The sequence below is a fragment of the Aulonocara stuartgranti genome, assembly GCF_965226115.1.
Source record: "Aulonocara stuartgranti genome assembly, chromosome: 22".
Lineage (NCBI taxonomy): Eukaryota > Metazoa > Chordata > Actinopteri > Cichliformes > Cichlidae > Aulonocara > Aulonocara stuartgranti.
In genome coordinates, this window is record NC_138957.1 from 34,769,169 (window position 1) to 34,788,164 (window position 18,996).

Here is an 18,996-nt window from a genome sequence, read left to right on the forward strand (position 1 = left end):
CAATGTGTGAGTGAATGACTGGTGGAGCAGAAAAAACACCTGACAGAAACTTCTTAACGGAGAAATTCAAATTGTGGTTCCTGTCCTCTAAGCTGATTGGTGTTTCCTAGGTGATACCCGCCCCGCCCTGAAGGTGCTGGGTCCCTCCAACAAGGAGCTGGAGCAGGGGAAGGCCACGCTCATGTGTGTGGCCAACAAGGGCTTCCCCTCAGACTGGAGTCTGTCCTGGAAGACGAGCGACAGCAGTGGCAGCAGCAGCATCAGAGGGGAGGAGAGCAGGACTCCTGGAGTGCTGCAGAATGATGGCCTCTACAGCTGGAGCAGCACCCTGACGCTCACTGCAGACCAGTGGGGGAAGGTGGGCTCTGTGACCTGTGAGGCCACCCAGGGCTCCCACACTCCGGTCTCAGAGATACTGAGGAGAGACCAGTGTTCCCAGTCCTGATGTCAATCACTGAGTCTTTCATGCTGTTTTTCCTCTTTCTCTCTGTTTCTTTTTGTTTGCAGATTTTTAAAAAAGCATCAAACAGTCATGTTTCCATCTCATAATGACAACAATCAGAGCAACAATCTCCTCTAGTTTCATCCTTTTGTGTCTGTTGTAAAGCTGATATTTCAAACTCTTAAAAGAATAAAAACATACCGAGAAAACATGTTCTTTGACTCTGTGAGTTTAATAAATGCACATTAAAAAATTAAGATTTTGTAATATTTGTAAACCAGACCAAAATAAAAATGTAAACAGACACATCAAGTGTAATGTGCAGTGAAAATGGTTAAATATATTTTTTAATCCACATATTAAATATTTCTCTATAAGATGTTGAGGTCATGTCAACCATAGATTATCTGTGTGCTCTTCATAATTTCTAGTCTCAAAGCTGTTTTATGATCTACATTTTAATCTGATCTAAAACCTAATAAGTAAAATTAAAGAGCAGGGTGTCATCTGTATGATTAAACAGAGATCATTTAAATCAAGTTCAAGTGAAGATTTACTGAAGTTTGATTAATGAACTATTTGGCAGTGAAACTGTGATGAAGCACCAAAGCAGAGGTGAGTCTAGAAGCTGGTGGTGGCAGAGGTGAAGCAGGTGGAGACTTAGCTGAGGATCTCTAATTGTCAGGATGAGGTGGAGATCAGGAGTCTGAGAGTTAAAGCACACAAAACAGAGGCTGAGTAACTCACAGAAGGCAGCGAGACAATAACTGGACTCAAATAATGACGACAGAATTGAGCTCGACAGTGGACATGATGTTAAGAACAGACTAACAGAACAAACACAGGAATGCAGGCAGATGAGAGACTACAGGTCTGCTTTAATCAACTTATATAGAAGTTAATCTCTTCTAGTGTTCACAGCAAAATGAGAGAAACTCACTTCACTAAACCTCTTAACACAAGAAAAAGACCACGGTCTGTCAGGATGATGATCACATCTTATTTTCAGTGGTTTCAGATTTAGGTAGGACTTTATATTAATGTCACACTTTTAAGCATTAGTAAGATATTATTTGAAAGAGAAACTTTTTATTTCTTTGTTCTGTCTACATTAATACTTTGGAAACTGACTAAATAACTTTAGGTTTTTACAACAGTAACAGTGATTCGTTTGTGCTGGAAATATCCAAATGAGGCTAAATCTTCACTGAACACATCCCCTACAAACACTGTTATAACAGCCTGCTTGATTTGTTAATCAGCAGAATATCAGAATATTATAGACACTAGTTGTGATGTGACTACAATGATTTTCTGGATTTGTGTGATAACAAGGACTGCAGCTGAGCTCCACAGAAGCATCAGTTTAATATTTAACAGCTTACAAATAGAAAAGAGCTGCTCATCAGTGCAGAAACACTGACAACAGTATTTGTATTTCTAATGACAGCTTGTTATATTTTACAACTTGGATTAATATAAAAATCTTTAATGAGCAAAAACAACATTTTTTTTCTTTGTGGACCTTCCAGCTACGTCTTTTCATCTGAACTTATTGTTATAAATGTAGAAACTAAGAATGAGTCAGACTGATGGGCTGCAGAGAACATCAGTCATCTAAAAATAATGTTAATGTGTTAAACATCTGGAGCCAGTGTTGTGTCTGTATTCTGTGACTCATTAAACATTTATCTTTTTATTCGGGGACACCACTTCATTTCTTTTTTCATGTTACTAACAACGTATTCAATAAATTTATGAATGTTAAACTGTGAGTGCACACAAATGAACTTCCACAGTAAATATTAAAGTAATCGTTCCTCCCAGTCTTGTAGTTTGTTCTGCAGCTGTTGCTTCAGATCAGTTCCTCTTCAGCTGAGAGGTTTTTGTACGACAGATTTTCACTGTGTAAACAGAGTGTTTGTTTTTGAGCCTCAAATTTATGTTTAGATTATTTAAATTAAACTTTATTTTTTATGTTGAGCTGTATGATATTTATTGATTTTATTTTCATATATTTTAACATAAAGGTCGTATTTTACTGATAACTGTTAAAATTTAACAAATCATAGATGATATTATGGTGGTTCTAGTATGGAATGGAGGTCAAAGGTCACAATGAGTTTTCTCTATAACTATTCGACTTGTTGAACATGTTGACTGATTTTTACTTAATTTTTAGGGAAAAGAGAAAAAGAAACTATTTTTAGATTGGAAGCAAGTGTGTGTGTGTGTGTGTATGTGTGTGTGTGTGTGTGTGTGTGTGTGTGTGTGTGTGTGTGTGTGTGTGTGTCCTCAGTGAACTGTATCAGTCTCTGCAGTATCTTCCAGCTGCAGCAGTCACTTCAGTTTCTGTTCAGTCTGACTGAGGGAGGTTTTTGTACGACTGTTTTTCACTGTGTGAACACATACTGACTGTTAACATTGAATTCACCCAGACAGTAATAAACTGCTGCATCTTCAGCCTGGACTCCACTGATGGTCAGAGTGAAGTCAGAGTTTGATCCACTGCCTGTAAAACGAGCTGGAATCCCTGATACTCGACTGCTAGCATAGTAAATGAGCATTTTAGGAACTCCTCCATCTTTCTGTTGGTACCATGACAGGTCACCACCACCATCTACTCTATGACTCGTTTTGCAGTTGATGCTCACAGTTCCTCCCACAGCAGAGCTCACTGCTCCAGGCTGAGTCACTGTGATCTGTCCTCTGGACTCTGAGGACACAGAGACAAAAACATAAAGCAGCTTCATGGTTTTGTGGGCTTCATTTCAGAGGGACAGATGTTGATAGAGGAGAGGAGTTTGATTCTCTGGACTTTACCTGTGAAGCAGCAGCAGAGGAGAGTCCAGATGAGGACGCAGATCAAAGTCATGTTTTTGATGAGGAGGATTTCTGTGGCTTCTGTTGTGATGAAGGACAGCTGTCAGTCATCCAGTGTTCAACTCTCAGGACTATAAACTCTCCCAGAGCACTGGAGCATGGTGCTGCTGATGCAAAGTGCCTCTCTATGGAAATCATCTGACCAAGTTTAGAGGCACAATGTGAAAAAGTAAAGGTCTGGACTTCACTACATGTTTTTACAACATTCTGTACGCCACGCAGATCCTGATGCGTTTGAAGAACTACTAATTGATTATTTTTAAAATAACTTCAATGTCAATTTTAAAATATTGCTGTAGGACACCATTCAGATGGCTGTGATCCAAAATTAAATATGGTTCAAACATCATGATACAACATGATTTCCTCCAGTACCATCCACCTCCAACATATATTACAGTTTCTCTCAGTCACTTTGGTGCAGTTCTCAAATCAGTGATGCTTTTCCCCAATCAAATTAGCCTTTCTCGTTGTTTTATACACACATACACACTGCCGTTGTTTCTACACTAATAAAGGGATTTGTTACTTCATTGATCCACAACTCACAGCTCACAACTGTCGTGATCGGGCTGTGTCCAGGCAGGAATTGGACCCAAACTCAAACTCACTGGAAACAGGACTGAACTCAAAATGGCAGCTTTTATTGCTGAACAGAAAACTCCACAAAACCTAAACTGGGAAGAATCTAACAAAACACACACAGCATGAGGAAGATCATGGCACTGTAGTAATCAATCAGTCAATCAATCAATCAATCAATCAATCAATCAATCAATCAATCAATGAATCAATCTTTATTCATAAAACACTTTTCATACAGAAATGTAGCACAAAGTGCTTTACATGGTTAAAAGCAGCACACCCCGCCCCCCAACTCACTCCCCACACTCTCATTAACATAAACGATCATGGTTACATACATACACCCCCCCCCCCCCCCACACACACACACACACACACACACACACACACACACTTAAAGATTAAAATTGGGCTGGGCACACATGAGCCGGGTGAGGAAACACTATCACAGGGAGCCGTCTGCACCGGGAGCCGGTCACAGACCGCAGCCTCCAGGCTGGGCACACAGCAGGAGGGAGGCAAAGAAGCCCCCCAGCCAGGCTGAGAATGTGTCGATGATGTGAGCAGAACACACATATAGTTTAATGAGTATTATTTTGCTTTTCTCCATTTCATCAGTTTTGTAAGGTTAAAAAAATACAAAAAAACATCAGACGTGATTTTTGTTTCTGAAAACAGTTTTAAACTTCTCATTAGCTGTCACAGTCCGGGTGAGCTGCTGGTAAATTTCCACCATGTTCTCCTGTGTCTGCCCCTGGGCAGAGCCGTCATCTCCTCACATGGAGCCAATCTGGAGCAACCTACTCAGGATATTCAAGACCAGCGTTGCCGTCTCTTCACTGCTAGTTTGCCAACTTACCCTCGGTGCTAACAGGCTACCATGCTTCATGCTCCTTGCCCAAGTCTATGCACTCGGCCATACTCACTGCAGTTTCATGCTCCGTCTCCTGGGAAGGATTTCAATATCACACCTGCTGCCCTCTTCCCACTGCTTCTCACAGGATCCCTTGGAGCTCAGGTCAGCTCATCTTAAATCTATTCAGCTCACCTGGACCTTCACCTACTCCCCTCAAAGTACCACCAACTCCACCTGCAACATAAGCCATACTCCTCTTTAAAATTCAACCACACCTGGAGAAGTCTGAGAACCCACTAACCCCCTTTTCCTCTCTCCCTCTTGATCACCACGCCACCTTAGGCCACCACGCTACGTTTTCTTGTCAGGAATCCCACGTCAAGTATAACTCTGTGTTTTTGTGCCAAATAAAGATTTGTGTGAAGCAAACTCAACCGTCTCCACATGTGGTCCAGCACTTGAGTCCAGTTTCGTACAGGCCTTTGGCCCCTTGTGACATTAGGCCTACGTTTTTTGCAGTATTCTTTCCAAAGTAGGTGAGGTTTTGAGAAAAATAACAAAACAAAAAAACCTGTTTTGATGTCTTAAAACGACGGTGAAAGTGTTTTATGAAGTGTCTTTTGCATAGATGAGTCTGTGTGGTGAAAAAGGCCTTACATATTTGGAGAGCTGCATTAAGAGTGGTGAGAATGACGTTCCTGATGTAAGACTTTCACCAAAGCAACTGAGAAAAGCAGTGATGGGGAAACATTTACTGGAGTTCATTTAAGTGTTCACGAATAAATGTCAGTGAAGTCGTTTGAAAACGTGTGTGTGTGTGTGAAACATGTCAAAAGTAAACCAAAGCAACACATGGTGATAAAACCCGAATTGAATGGTAATGTTTACCAGTTAGAAGCCTTCACAGTGAGAACAGCACAGAGCACCGTCTTCTCTACCTGGAAGGAATTTTCAAAGCTTCCTAAAACACCATTATTTGTAGACAGAATTCCAAAATAGAAATAAAAACTCATTAAAAAAAAACCCTGTATGTGTAGGCAGCGTCTTAACAATGGACATGTTCATTCAGAAATTAAAAAAAACATTATAAAAAAAATGCTGGTACACTTTCCAGAACTTAATATTTTTGTGAAATTCAAAACATAACTACATGAATCTGAAGTGTTTTTGAAGCGTTTTAGGCTGAGAATTAGTTTCAGTGTTTAGAGCTGTGAAAAAATAAGTGCCAGGTTTCAAGAGATGTTTTCACATGTGAAAGCTGTAAAATCTACATTTTGAAATCAGATTCTTTAAATATTGTTGTAATGGGCTTTATTTGTTTTAATTACACTATTATAATATTATTAAATGATACAAACAGTGAATGATTTTGTTGAGTTTGTTTGTTTCAGAGTCAGAGAGCCGTGTCTCTCTACAGTCAGAGGTTTTTGTACGGCGCCTCAATGAGTTTGTATCACTGTGGTGGACTTTTGGTGGAGGTTTTTTTTTTATTAAAATAATTTAGTGTTTGATGTTTGTCCTTTTTACTGGACTAATTCAGATGAGCTCTGCGAGTTTCTCTTGTTTAATCTACATTTCTGTCACAGTAAAATGTAGACAAGAGTAAACTTCATCATCTTATGATTAGTTTGTAAATTTCCACCACATCAGCTGCTGTTTGGATGAGTCAAAGTTTGCTTTCTGATGTTTTTATTGTGTCAGATGTTTCAGATTTAGTTTGAAATCATGTGAGCTGTTCAATAACATTTCAAATCTATATGAATGAGTAGCTGCTCTGTGCTTGTGTCCACTAATGTCTTCAGTCGTCCATGATTTAGACTTCTAATCATTTTAAAGCCAAACTTCTGCTGTAAATGTTTCCACATCTGCTTCTTTTATTTCCAGTGTAGTTTGAACATATTTCAGCTCAAACTGTGTGATGATTCTCTCTGTGCTGATATGCATGAGAGGTTTCTTAAAGGGAAGTGAAACAATGTGTGAGTGAATGAGTGGTGGAGCAGAAAAAACACCTGACAGAAACTTCTTAACGGAGAAATTCAAATTGTGGTTCCTGTCCTCTAAGCTGATTGGTGTTTCCTAGGTGATACCCTCCCCGCCCTGAAGGTGCTGCCCCCCTCCAACAAGGAGCTGGAGCAGGGGAAGGCCACGCTCATGTGTGTGGCCAACAAGGGCTTCCCCTCAGACTGGAGTCTGTCCTGGAAGACGAGCGACAGCAGTGGCAGCAGCAGCATCAGAGGGGAGGAGAGCAGGACTCCTGGAGTGCTGCAGAATGACGGCCTCTACAGCTGGAGCAGCACCCTGACGCTCACTGCAGACCAGTGGGGGAAGGTGGGCTCTGTGACCTGTGAGGCCACCCAGGGCTCCCAGTCTCTGGTCTCAGAGATACTGAGGAGAGACCAGTGTTCCCAGTCCTGATGTCAATCACTGAGTCTTTGATGTTGATTTTCTTCTGTCTCTTTGTTTCTTTGTGTTTGCAGATTTAAAAAATAAACTCATCAAACAGTCATGTTTCCATCTCATAATGACAACAATCAGAGCAACAATCTCCTCTAGTTTCATACTTTTGTGTCTGTTGTAAAGCTGATATTTCAAACTCTTAAAAGAATAAAAATGCAACGAGGAAACATGTTCTTTGACTCTGTGAGTTTGATAGATGCACATTTAAAAAAGAGAGATTTTGTAACATTTATTAAACCAGACCAAAATAAAAATGTCTACAGACACACCAAGTGTAATGTGCAGTCAACATGGTTAAATATATTCTTATACACACATTTAGTGTTTTCTATAAGATGTTGAGGTCCAACCATAGATTGTCTGTGTGCTCTTCATATTTTCTAGTCTCAAAGCTGTTTCTTGACCTGCATTTTATTCTGACAATATAGATAAAAAATATCCTAATAATTGAAATTAAAGAGCAGGCTGTCATCTGTATGTTTAAACAGAGTCTATTTAAATGAAGATTTACTGAAGTTTGATTAATGAACTATATGTCAGTGAAACTCTGATGAAGCAACAGAGCAGAGAAGAGTCTAGAAGCTGGTGGTGGCAGAGGTGAAGCAGGTGGAGACTTAGTTGAAGATAATTGTCCAGGATGAGGTGGAGATCAGGAGTCTGAGAGTTAAAGCACTCCTGTCCAGAAACAGGTGTGAACAAAGTACGTGTTCAGGATTATCAATTAATCTAATGATGTTTTCTAACTGCTATGTATTGTATTTGGTCGTCTCTTAATTTGTAGCAATATACTCAATGTATATGCTTGTGTGTGTGTCCTCAGTGAACTGTATCAGTCTCTGCAGTAGCTGCATTTGAGTCCTTTCCTGCCTGCCTGCAGCCGTTTAATGACACCATTTGTTCTTTGACATAAATCATATAAAGTGTCCTTCAAGTCCTTCAGACTTTAAGACAGTTGAACAAATGTGGGTGAATTTGGATCGATGTGTTAGAGTTGAAAGAGTCAAAATTTGGTAAATAAAGCTTGAGAGAAACAACGACACTGTCATATTAGACTCTGTCATTATTTATTCACCAAGGGCTAATGGACTTACAACTCTTCAGTTTAATTTGAAACACGGCATGGAATAATTTACTTGATAGAAATGTGAAACTTTCGACCCATGACAGAGACACCATTAGTGAGGAGCTGCAGCAGGGGAAGGCTACAGTCATGTGTGTGGCCAACAAGGGCTTCCCCTCAGACTGGAGGCTGTCCTGGAAGGTGGATGGAAGAAGCAGCAGTGGAGAGGAGAGCAGGAGCCCCGGGACGCTGCAGAATGACGGCCACTACAGCTGGAGCAGCACCCTGAGGCTCCCTGCAGACCAGTGTTGGGGAGTAACAGAATACATGTACCGCCGTTACGTATCTAAAATACAAAATATGAGTAACTGTAATCCGTTACAGTTACCGTTTAAAAGGTGGCATTCAGATTACAGTTACTTTGTTGAAATAAAGGGTTTACACGTCGGTCTTTTCCTGTTTCATATGTTAGGCTGTGCCCTCTCTATTTTTGGTAATTCCAGGCGGGTGGAAACAGAAACAAAACACACATCAAGAGGCTCTAATTTCTGTGTCTCAATCTCACGGCCCATTTCACCTCTACTTGTGGCCCGCATTGTGTGGTTTTTCCCATATTACTAACATGCCAATTTGTTTGTTGTGGTTTACTATCAGCCAGACTCACATTTGCTTTAAATGGCAAATTTGTTTAAGACGGAGTGATTTATCTAAGTCTGGGATGGTACGTGTTAACGGCCGCTCATAGATCCTACCTGCCGGATCTTCTTTTCATTGAGATTGCTGTTATGACTGATAAGCTGGTGAGTTTCTGTGTTAACTAAGTAACATGTTAAAGCTATAAATATGACTATTACTAAACTGTACTGTCATTAATAGTGTTGCTTTGTTAATGTTGTATGGTTGTTTTATTTTGTGTCTTTCAGTTGATTACCTGGCTTCTGTAAAGGCACGGTTACTGTACTGGTGTTAGTTTATGCTTGTGCAATAAAACTTATAAAAGGCAGCAACCAGATGTCCGAGGCTGAGTACGACACAGTTTCATCAGTTAAAACACACCCTTGCGGTGGGAGTTTACTAAATTAAAGGTAGTTAGCTTAGTAAAAACCGTACACGCATAATGACGTGAAGAAATATTTATAAAAAAGACAATTACATGGAAACCATAAATATTTGTGTTTCTGTAGAACTTAAAGCAGGATGAATTAGTCACTGGTCTTTTGGGTTTGAGAAAATTGATTCGAGCTTTCATAATCCAAAGATAAAATATTTAATTGATTGCTTTCAATCGTTGCTCGTATCGATATTCTCTGTTTTACAGATAATTAATTGTAGCAATAAAATTCTATTTATAGGATAAATAACTTCTTGCTTAAAAATAAAAATAATAAAAACATTCACAAAATGATCATATTAACATTTCTAACATGTATTTATAAAAAAAAATATAAAACTATTTTATACAGATAAAATAATGTGTGTTTCTGAGCAGCTGTCAGTTCAGATGATCTTTTTTCTCAGTTCCTCTCCAGCTGTGTGAGGTTTTTGTACGGCGTTGTATCACTGTGTGAACGGGTGGCTGTAACACTGCTAACAGTAATAAACTCCTGCATCTTCAGCCTGAACTCTGCTGATAGTCAGAGTGTAGTCAGTCCCAGATCCACTTCCACTGAAACGATCAGAAACTCCAGACTGACGGTTTGTAGCAGAATAAATCAAGAGTTTGGGAGATTCTCCGTCCTTTTGAAGGTACCAGTTAAGGCAGCCGCTAACACTTGAACTGGCTTTACATCTGACAGAGACAGTCTGTCCTGGAACAACAGACTGAGCTGTAGGAGTCTGAGTCAGGACTTTTTCTCCTGATGAACCTGAAAACATGAAAAAGTGGAGAAAAGTTATTGAGATGATGAACATCCAAACATTCGAGGATCATTTCTTTAACATGGAGAACAGATGGAAGAAGGTCAGTGCTGCTGGTTTCAGAGTTTCTCCATCATAGCAGAACATCATTGTGGTGAACCTGGCTGCATGCTGAAGCAAAGTTTTCACAGAGAGTCTCACCCTGAACAAGGAGCCCCAGGGTGGCCAGCAGTAGAGTCAGTGACATCATCATTGTGCTGCTGGTGTGTGAGTGGCTCTGAAAGGCCTGGACAGCCACTGATCAACACTGGCCTCTTAACAGCTGTGAGCAGAGAGGCAGGACACATATGCAAACACACAGAGTCAGTCAGCTACAGCTGTCCTGAGCTTACAAAGCTTCCCTCAGTGAGACTGAATAATGAAAGAATTCATGACATCTAGTGGAGAGAAATAGTTTTGATTTCTTCTCCTGAGAAAAGCTGAAATTATTCAGAAACATAATGAACAACAGAACAGAAGACACAGTTCTAACATCAATGTATTTGTAACACTTAATATTGACACAGTAAAAAGCATTAGTAAGATATTAGTAAGTGCTAAATCCAGCATTTATAAAACATTACTACATTACTATTATTACATAATGTGACCCACTGCAGAATTAAAATACCAACAGGCCGAGGTTACAGGAAGAACAACCTGTTTTCTAAATATCAAGATCATTTCTTTTAGTGTGAACAGACATTTAATAATTAACATAATTACAATATTAAAGAAATCTCTTATACAAGAATCAGAATTTACAAGTATTAAAGAAACAAATGAATCTGCTGTATTTTGTAACCTTTTGTGGATCCTCAGCCTTCAGTCACACAGGCCGAGTGTCCCCCCGTCAACCTCCAGTCACGAGGGGAAAATAAGTTTCCGTTGACCAGTTGGTGTTGCTGGAGTTTGTGGCTCCTACTGGTTGTAGTCAGAGCCAACAAACTCTTACTGCTGGCTCAAATCGGTTGCACTGACGGCGGTTTGGTTTCTAGCAGATCACTGCAGTCGCTGACTTGTCTGCAAACACTCGTTGATTCACCATGCAGGGGTAGTGAAACTTGTTAAAGTGCAACGCAAACAGGAAATAGAGAATGGATGACTGCAGCTGAGTAATCTACAAACACGTGCAGGTACTACAGGTTAGTAACATTTACTAAACTTCCCAGTTTTAACATTTTCTGTTAATCTCTTTACCACAGGCCTGACTCACAGTGTGCAGCCTCACAGTGTGAAAGAAGGACAGACTGACACTATGAACATGTGAAACATCCTGCATGGACGTGGAAAAGACGTGAACCACCAGTTTCCATCCACTGGAGGATTTTGGGAATGATATTTGTTCTGCTGAAGGACAGAAATGAGGACAAACTGATATTTCTGGATGTTCAGTGAGACATTATGAAACCAAACAAGCCAAACTGTATCTGTAAAGTTGTTGGTGACTGTAAGTGTTTGTGGTTTTCATTTGTAGTTTGACTGAAGGTAATTTTCCTCGAAGCAAAGTAATTATTAAAAACAACAAAAACAAAGTAAATATGTGGTTTCATGCATTTTTCTGAATTCTGAAGACAGTTTAAACTCAAAGGTAGAATTGTGTGAACTTGGAAGCCTAAAGAAAACATGACATGAGACTCATTCTGACGTCAACAGAGTGACAGGAATCCTTGTTGATGGGTGCTGCTTGGCTTGAAATGCTACTGATTTAGCATCAGTGTGTGAGCTAATGATAGTGAAGCTGTTTATGAAATGTGTGCCTGAGCTCTTCTGTGGCTGATCTAAATGAACAGAAGGTCCTCTTTGCAGAAGGCAGATGAGTTCACACTAATGCACTAAGTGACTTTATTCATCCTGAACTCTGCTCTGATTGGCTGAAAGCTGCTAACATGCAGGCTAAAGGCCTCACTTTCAAATGTTTGTTGTCTGAACATGAAGACAAGAAAAAAATGAAAAACTCTGGTGTCATAAGAGCTGAATGTAAAACTGGATATATTTGACTTTACACTGATTCGATTTCTGGTTTGAAATTATTTATTTTTCCATTTAAAGTTGGATTTATTTATTAAAAGGAAAACTGGAGAACCACGCTGACACTGAACTGACTGAGAGTCGTGTTTGTTTTCTTAAAAAGAATCACTTTAATATTCTTCACAAATCGTTGAGCTTCAGGGTGACTGAGGATTGAGATTTGTTTCTTTTATTTAAAGACAGTGTGTCTGTGATCCATTATGAAGCTGAGGTCAAAGTTCATGATCAAGCATCTTCTAACTTCTCAAAGATTCACAGTAACAACCGTGTTAGTTCGAGATTTCCTGAGTTTTGAGTGGGTAGAAAGAAGTTTCCACCATAATAATCATTTAATAGTGAACTTTAGATTTCTGAGTGATATGATAAAAAATTCAGTCCCTTCATGAAATTGTGTTTGTGCTCATTGAACTGTGTCAGTCTCTGCTGCAGCTGGAAGTTACTGCAGTTTCTGTTCAGTCTGACTGAGGGAGGTTTTTGTACGACTGTTTTTCACTGTGTGAAGAGCTCCCAAGAGTTGACATTAAATTCTCCTTTACAGTAATAAACTGCTGCATCTTCAGCCTGGACTCCACTGATGGTCAGAGTGAAGTCAGAGTTTGATCCACTGCCTGTAAAACGAGCTGGAATCCCTGATGCTCGAGTGGTAGCATAGTAAATGAGCAGTTTGGGAACTCCTCCATCTTTCTGTTGGTACCAGGCTAAATAGTGATAGATGCTCCAAACATGAACATCCTGACTGGTCCTACACTTGATGCTCACAGTTCCGTTCAGTTTCTGTTCAGTCTGACTGAGGGAGGTTTTTGTACGACTGTTTTTCACTGTGTGAACACAGCTTTACTGTTCAGCCAGTGCCAACTCTGACAGTAATAAACTGCTGCATCTTCAGCCTGGACTCCACTGATGGTCAGAGTGAAGTCAGAGTTTGATCCACTTCCTGTAAAACAAGCTGGAATCCCTGATTGTCGAGTGCTAGCAGAGTAAATGAGCAGTTTGGGAACTCCTCCATCTTTCTGTTGATACTAGCCTAAACGGTTCCCACTATCTACATTCTGACTGGTCGTACACTTGATGCTCACAGATCCTCCCACAGCAGAGCTCACTGCTCCAGGCTGAGTCACTGTGATCTGTCCTCTGGACTCTGAGGACACAGAGACAAAAACATAAAGCAGCTTCATGGTTTTGTGGGCTTCATTTCAGAGGGACAGATGTTGATAGAGGAGAGGAGTTTGATTCTCTGGACTTTACCTGTGAAGCAGCAGCAGAGGAGAGTCCAGATGAGGACGCAGATCAAAGTCATGTTTTTGATGAGGAGGATTTCTGTGGCTTCTGTTGTGATGAAGGACAGCTGTCAGTCATCCAGTGTTCAACTCTCAGGACTATAAACTCTCCCAGAGCACTGGAGCATGGTGCTGCTGATGCAAAGTGCCTCTCTATGGAAATGAACTGACTCTTTTGCTGTGAGTCAGTTTGCTGCATTGACTTGGAACCAGTTGTCCTCTTAGAGTGAAGGGTCACTGAAAATGTATTAAAGTTGCTCTAAGAAGTCATCACTATCCCCTAATTACATGTTTATATCCTGATGGTTTAGTCTCTTCTTTTTATGCAAATGTATAGACAGAGCTCTCTGTCACATCAAATGAGGGAATATGTTTGGGAAAAATAATTTCCATCCCTTCATTCCTCGTATACCACGGAGACTCTCTCACATCAGCTGTTTTCTCTACATTTATGTCAAACGGATTTTTTTCTGTAAACAAGATTACAAAACTACATCCTCATATGATTCATTTTGAAATTTGTACCACATTAGTTGTTCTATGGGTTCATTAACTTTGCTTTATTCAAATAAAACTTTTTATTTGTAAATATATAAACTCTCTCATATTTGTATTTAGTCAGTTATTGCTTCAGATTTATTCTGGTCATGATTGAAAAGTACATGAAATATATTTTATAGCAGTGAGTAGCTGTAGTACTTGTTTCCTCTGATTCCTTCAGTCTCATGTATGATCCAGACTTTAAATGATCTCAGAGAAAAATGTTTCAGTAAGTGTTCCCATATCTGTCATGCTGTGTAGTCCTGCCTACATGTAGGGGGAAGAATGAAGAAGTCATCACATAAAACCACATAAAGTCCTACCAGGACAAAGACAAGGCACCTGTCTGCTGCTTTTTCTCACATGTTTCTTTGTCTGAAGTTTATATATTAACATGTGTGTACAGCAATGTGAATGTTGTGAAGCTCTTCATGTTTCTTTAAGAATATTTCAATCATTCTGGACTCTTGAGGAAACAGAACAAGTGCATGCTTGATGACAAAAACAACACATTCTAGAGCCTCATAGTTCTGCCTCTAGTTTCCTGTGATGGGTAGAGAACATCTCTCTGTATGTTCACGCCTTCAGTGGAAGCTGGGTGGACATTCAGAGGACCAGCATTTAGAGCTGGGCGAGTCTCCTCAAGCCAGACTTCCTGTACTGGGGCCGACTGGTCGAATCTACATTGTAATGCAGCACGAGCGATGAGCCGTCATTGCAAAGGGACAATGCAACAATGCAATAAACTGGATCATCACCTTCATATTTATCAACATTCATGAGTTCTTTGCACTGACTGTTTAAAGGTTCAATATTAGTGTTTAAAGGGTGTAATATGAGGCTAATCATGTGGATACTTTCAGCTGGACTGTGATCTATAAAGAAATGTTTTTATCTTTCTCTTTCACTGCAAATTCCTTGTAGCTTGACAAGATTTATTGTCTTAATTTTAGCCAGATTATCTTGTCCATCTTGTTTTGAACATTACAAGCTAGTTTCCAGTCTCATGTGTTAGATGATTAGACTTGTTTCAAGTATATATTACTTTTTTTCCTTATTTAGTCTGTATATCTAAAAATGAACCATTTTACATTTATTTCAAGCAAAAATAGCTTTTAGATAGAGTGTAAAACAAAAATTATCTCAAAATAAGAAACATTCACCTTTTTCCTTGAAATAAGAAAGTCACTCATTGGAAGGTATTTATTTCAGGTTTTTAAAGAAAGGACATCTTCAAGGTTATATTTTGTCATAACATAGACACTGTTTCTGAAATTGACTGGGTAATATGACGTAAAATCAAGTAGGTCTTCAACATCAGTCAGTTCAGTTGCTTGGGCAAGGTTGGGAATTGCAATTTCATAGGCAAGAAAGTCTTTGTTGAAACCCAAGGTTTCATACACCTGGTATTCAAAACAATAAAGTACACTATTAACAATAAAAATGTTTTTTACAAGTCCAAAGATAGGGTTTAAACCATTTGCTGAAATGAGTATAAGAGACCTGTCACAGATGTATTTGTTTCCATGTAAAATAAGCCACTTTACTCTAACGGCATGATGTATAGCATCTTCAATCCCCAAAAACTCTACAACCTTTGATTGCAAATGGTCCATATTAGCAACCTCTGATACAGGACCTAGTTCTTTCTCATTTACAAATATCGGATGCTCAGTTCCTGCTTCACTTTGGCAACACTCCAGCAGCTGATTGTGGTTTACAAGAGACTTGCACACATTCTTAAAGTTTAATTTGGATGACCATTGTTTAAAAAAACTGTGTTTAGACTCGAATCTCATGCACATATGACGTATTACAGGTCCCAGGGCAATAATTTGAGAGGGAAGATGCAGCATGTAATGTTGCTTTGGTATTACATTTTTTTCTGGGAATAGTTGCCTGAATTGTTTAAGATGATCTTCTATCATTTTTTTTAGTTTGGACACAGTTTGTAAAGACACAACTGGGGCAAAAAGTATTTTAACAATTTCAATTAAATCCAAAATAAACTGGATAAAGGGATTTTTCTCTACAACACTGTACAATAAGAATGGCACAATCTTGATCAATATAAGCATTTGTCCAGAGGATTGTTTGAGTCTGTTGTCACTTGAAGCTAAAGTAGCAATACTAATTGGTGAAGGCTTGTCACGTATGTCCACTGATGAAAAAGGAAAGTTCTGCATGGCAGAATTAAACAAGTCCAAATCCAAATTTCCAGATAAAACAAGGTATTTCAACACACACTTAATTTCCATTGGTGCCACTCCTTCAAGAATTACATGCATAATATCCTGTGGCATCTGCTCTATGAGATTAAAACCTGGGAAATCAACTAATTTGCTTTGTCTATTTATGCCAAAAGTCGTTTTGAGCGAGGATTTCAAAAATTCGGTAGTTGCCCTTTCTATTTCAATGCACTGCCTAATGTGTCCGTCCAATGTCCGTCTGGTGAAACTATGTTCATTGAAATTTTCTTGCATTTCATCAAAAGTACACTCACAATGACGACATTTGCTATACGCAAAACCAACTCCTTCCTTAAATCCTGCAAGCTCATGCTGGGCAAGAGTGTCTCCACACACAGCAACAACTGCTCCGTTTAAATAAAATTCCCCATTGACAGTGTTAATCATAACACCATCGTACAGTAACTTCAAGTCCTCATTGATTCTCCGCAGTATTATATCTACCCCACACTCATCTATGTCCCTAGACTTTGCGATTGCGAGAAGTCTGATGGAAGCCAACTTTGATCTAAACTTAGGGTCTATGTTGCCTAAGGTGTAATAAAACATTAGTAGTTTATTTACACTCGCACGTGACCCTAGGGGGTTACACATTTCTATCTCATCAGAATAGAGTATCAGTTGTAAAGCAGAGTTCTTCTTTGAAAACAGTGGGTGGGTTTTGAAAATAATTCCATCATTAATGTCATACAAAAAACTGGCGTTGGGGCAACTCTGAGGTCCAGCACTGAGCATGTCAAATAGTCTTGAATTGGATAAAAGCTGTTTCAAACTTTCAATCAAAGGAATGTAGTAGAAAGACTTGTTTTTGATTGCAAGAACTCTCGATTCTCCCTTTTTAACTCTACAGGCATAATTGGAAATGATGATCTCCTCAGGTGTGACAGGGTTGAAATGCATCTGTGTTACACGGTCCTGTAGGTTTGAAGCTGCACATATGGGAAAGGGATCCTGAAAGTTGTCCAGTGTTGAAAGAACTTCTTGTTGTAAAGGTCCATTGCTGTCAGGTTGCCTTTCAAGGATGGTCTTTATTTTTCCCCTCAAGGACGTCAGAAGAGCTGTTTGATACTGTTGGACACCAAGGACAATGTTGTTGACACTCCTCTGATGGGGGAAAAAAAAACACATCAGAGACATGAAAGCGTAAATAGAAAATATAACAGAAGCAAAATGCAACTCTATTTCTTTAGCTCAAATTAATGAGCCACTGAATGTTGTAATTTACCAGTGGAGCAGTAGAAGAAGAAATCAGCCAATAATTGGCATTGTTTTGCATGACATGCCACATGCATGACTCACGTGGCACAAACACATTGCACCGAGCAAGATGGAGGAGCATGAAAGGTTACAACAGAAAAAGTGAACAAATGATTGCCTCATTTATTTTTTTTTATGTAATTCTACTTCATTTGTCTTTTATGCCTAAAAGTGAACACATTTTACACTGTTAAGCCTATTTTAAACTGTTGAGTGTGCCCAGAGTTACATACATTGCAGTGAACTGCACAACTCTTGTGCTTAACTTCTTCGTAATGTACATTTGTTCTTAATAACTTATATAGGTGAAAGTAATAGCTGAATAAAACCAGCGATGAAAAACAATCAATTAATTGCAAAGATAGTGGACAGATTATGAAAAAAAAATCATTAGTTGCAGCCTTACATTGAACCAGACTTATTAACAAGTTAACAATGACACCCCCATAATATCAGATGAAGCAGTACCTGTGATAGGTGGCATTGCTCCCGCACACCAATAGCAAATGCAGCTGCACATCTGGCAAGATCAACAGTTTCTCTTTTACCCTACAGGACAAAAAGAAAAACAATTGTGTAAGAAAAATGACTCACTCAGAATGTGTTTCAAATTCCACCAGATGCAAAACAAAACAAAGAAATATTCCAAACTGTTGTACATTTTTGCTATTAAAAGATTCATACTACAATGGATAGCTAATGAAGCTGCAAATGTTATGAACAATTTAAGAGTTATTTAATGAAACTTAACCAATCTTTATGGAATCTACTCTGAAGTTAACTGAAAGAAAAATTTGAAAGCTGCTTGGTTCATGGAGCATCTAACAACAACCAAGGCAGGTACACAACACTGGTAAATAAGTTTATTTATTATGTTTAAGTATGGTAACTAAGCCTACATTGTTGTGCAAGCCTGAATTTCAGCGGATTCATGCATTTGAAATTCAGCACTGGCCTTCATACCTATTAAAATATTCTAATCAAGTAGTTTATCTTAGAAAACACATAACTTTAAAACTATAATTTTCACTTGAACTGAGTACATTTTCTCTAGTTAGGCTTTACTACGGTTTTACTAAAGCTGAATTGGGGTAACTGTGCTTGGTTAAGGTTAAACAACACACATACAATTAAAAATTCGCGCGCGTACACACAGAAACACATAAAGTACATTACCTGATTCTGACGAGGTGTTTGAAGCTCAGCCGCGTCTTGCTCCATCACGTTCTGACTTTCCTGTCGCTCCTCCTCCAACACCTCCGATGTTACTGGGGGGTCTAGTGGTGGTGGCTCTACTTCAGTGCCATTGCCATTGCTAACAGTTTGTCTGGGTTCGGCAGTATAGTCGGCAAAAATGGCTGTACCAAAATTTTCGCCTCCTAATACATTTGCATCGGATGAAGCTGTCAGCCATCCTGTAGGCGGGTTCCCAGTGGAGATGTATTGTGGATGTGTGCGTCTGA

The 18,996-nt window shown here is 39.2% G+C and overlaps 2 long non-coding RNA genes and 1 gene segment (V, D, J or C); 1 reads left to right on the plus strand and 2 right to left on the minus strand.

Annotated features, from left to right (window-relative positions):
• LOC309699554 (Ig kappa-b4 chain C region-like) overlaps positions 1–7,394 on the plus strand; it is a 72,345-nt gene extending 64,951 nt beyond the window's left edge. Inside the window, exon 2 of the C gene segment in view lies at positions 6,847–7,394.
• A 2,296-nt stretch (positions 7,395–9,690) lies between these two features.
• Positions 9,691–12,094, minus strand: LOC309699559. Its single transcript, XR_014274381.1, has 3 exons — positions 10,985–12,094; positions 10,342–10,462; positions 9,691–10,148 (listed from the first exon to the last, which is right to left on the minus strand). It is a non-coding gene; the product is annotated as an uncharacterized lncRNA (long non-coding RNA).
• A 3,010-nt stretch (positions 12,095–15,104) lies between these two features.
• On the minus strand, positions 15,105–18,798 carry LOC309698127. The gene is made up of 3 exons (XR_014274013.1): positions 18,710–18,798; positions 18,002–18,082; positions 15,105–17,380 (listed from the first exon to the last, which is right to left on the minus strand). It is a non-coding gene; the product is annotated as an uncharacterized lncRNA (long non-coding RNA).
• Between the last annotated feature and the right edge of the window lie 198 nt (positions 18,799–18,996).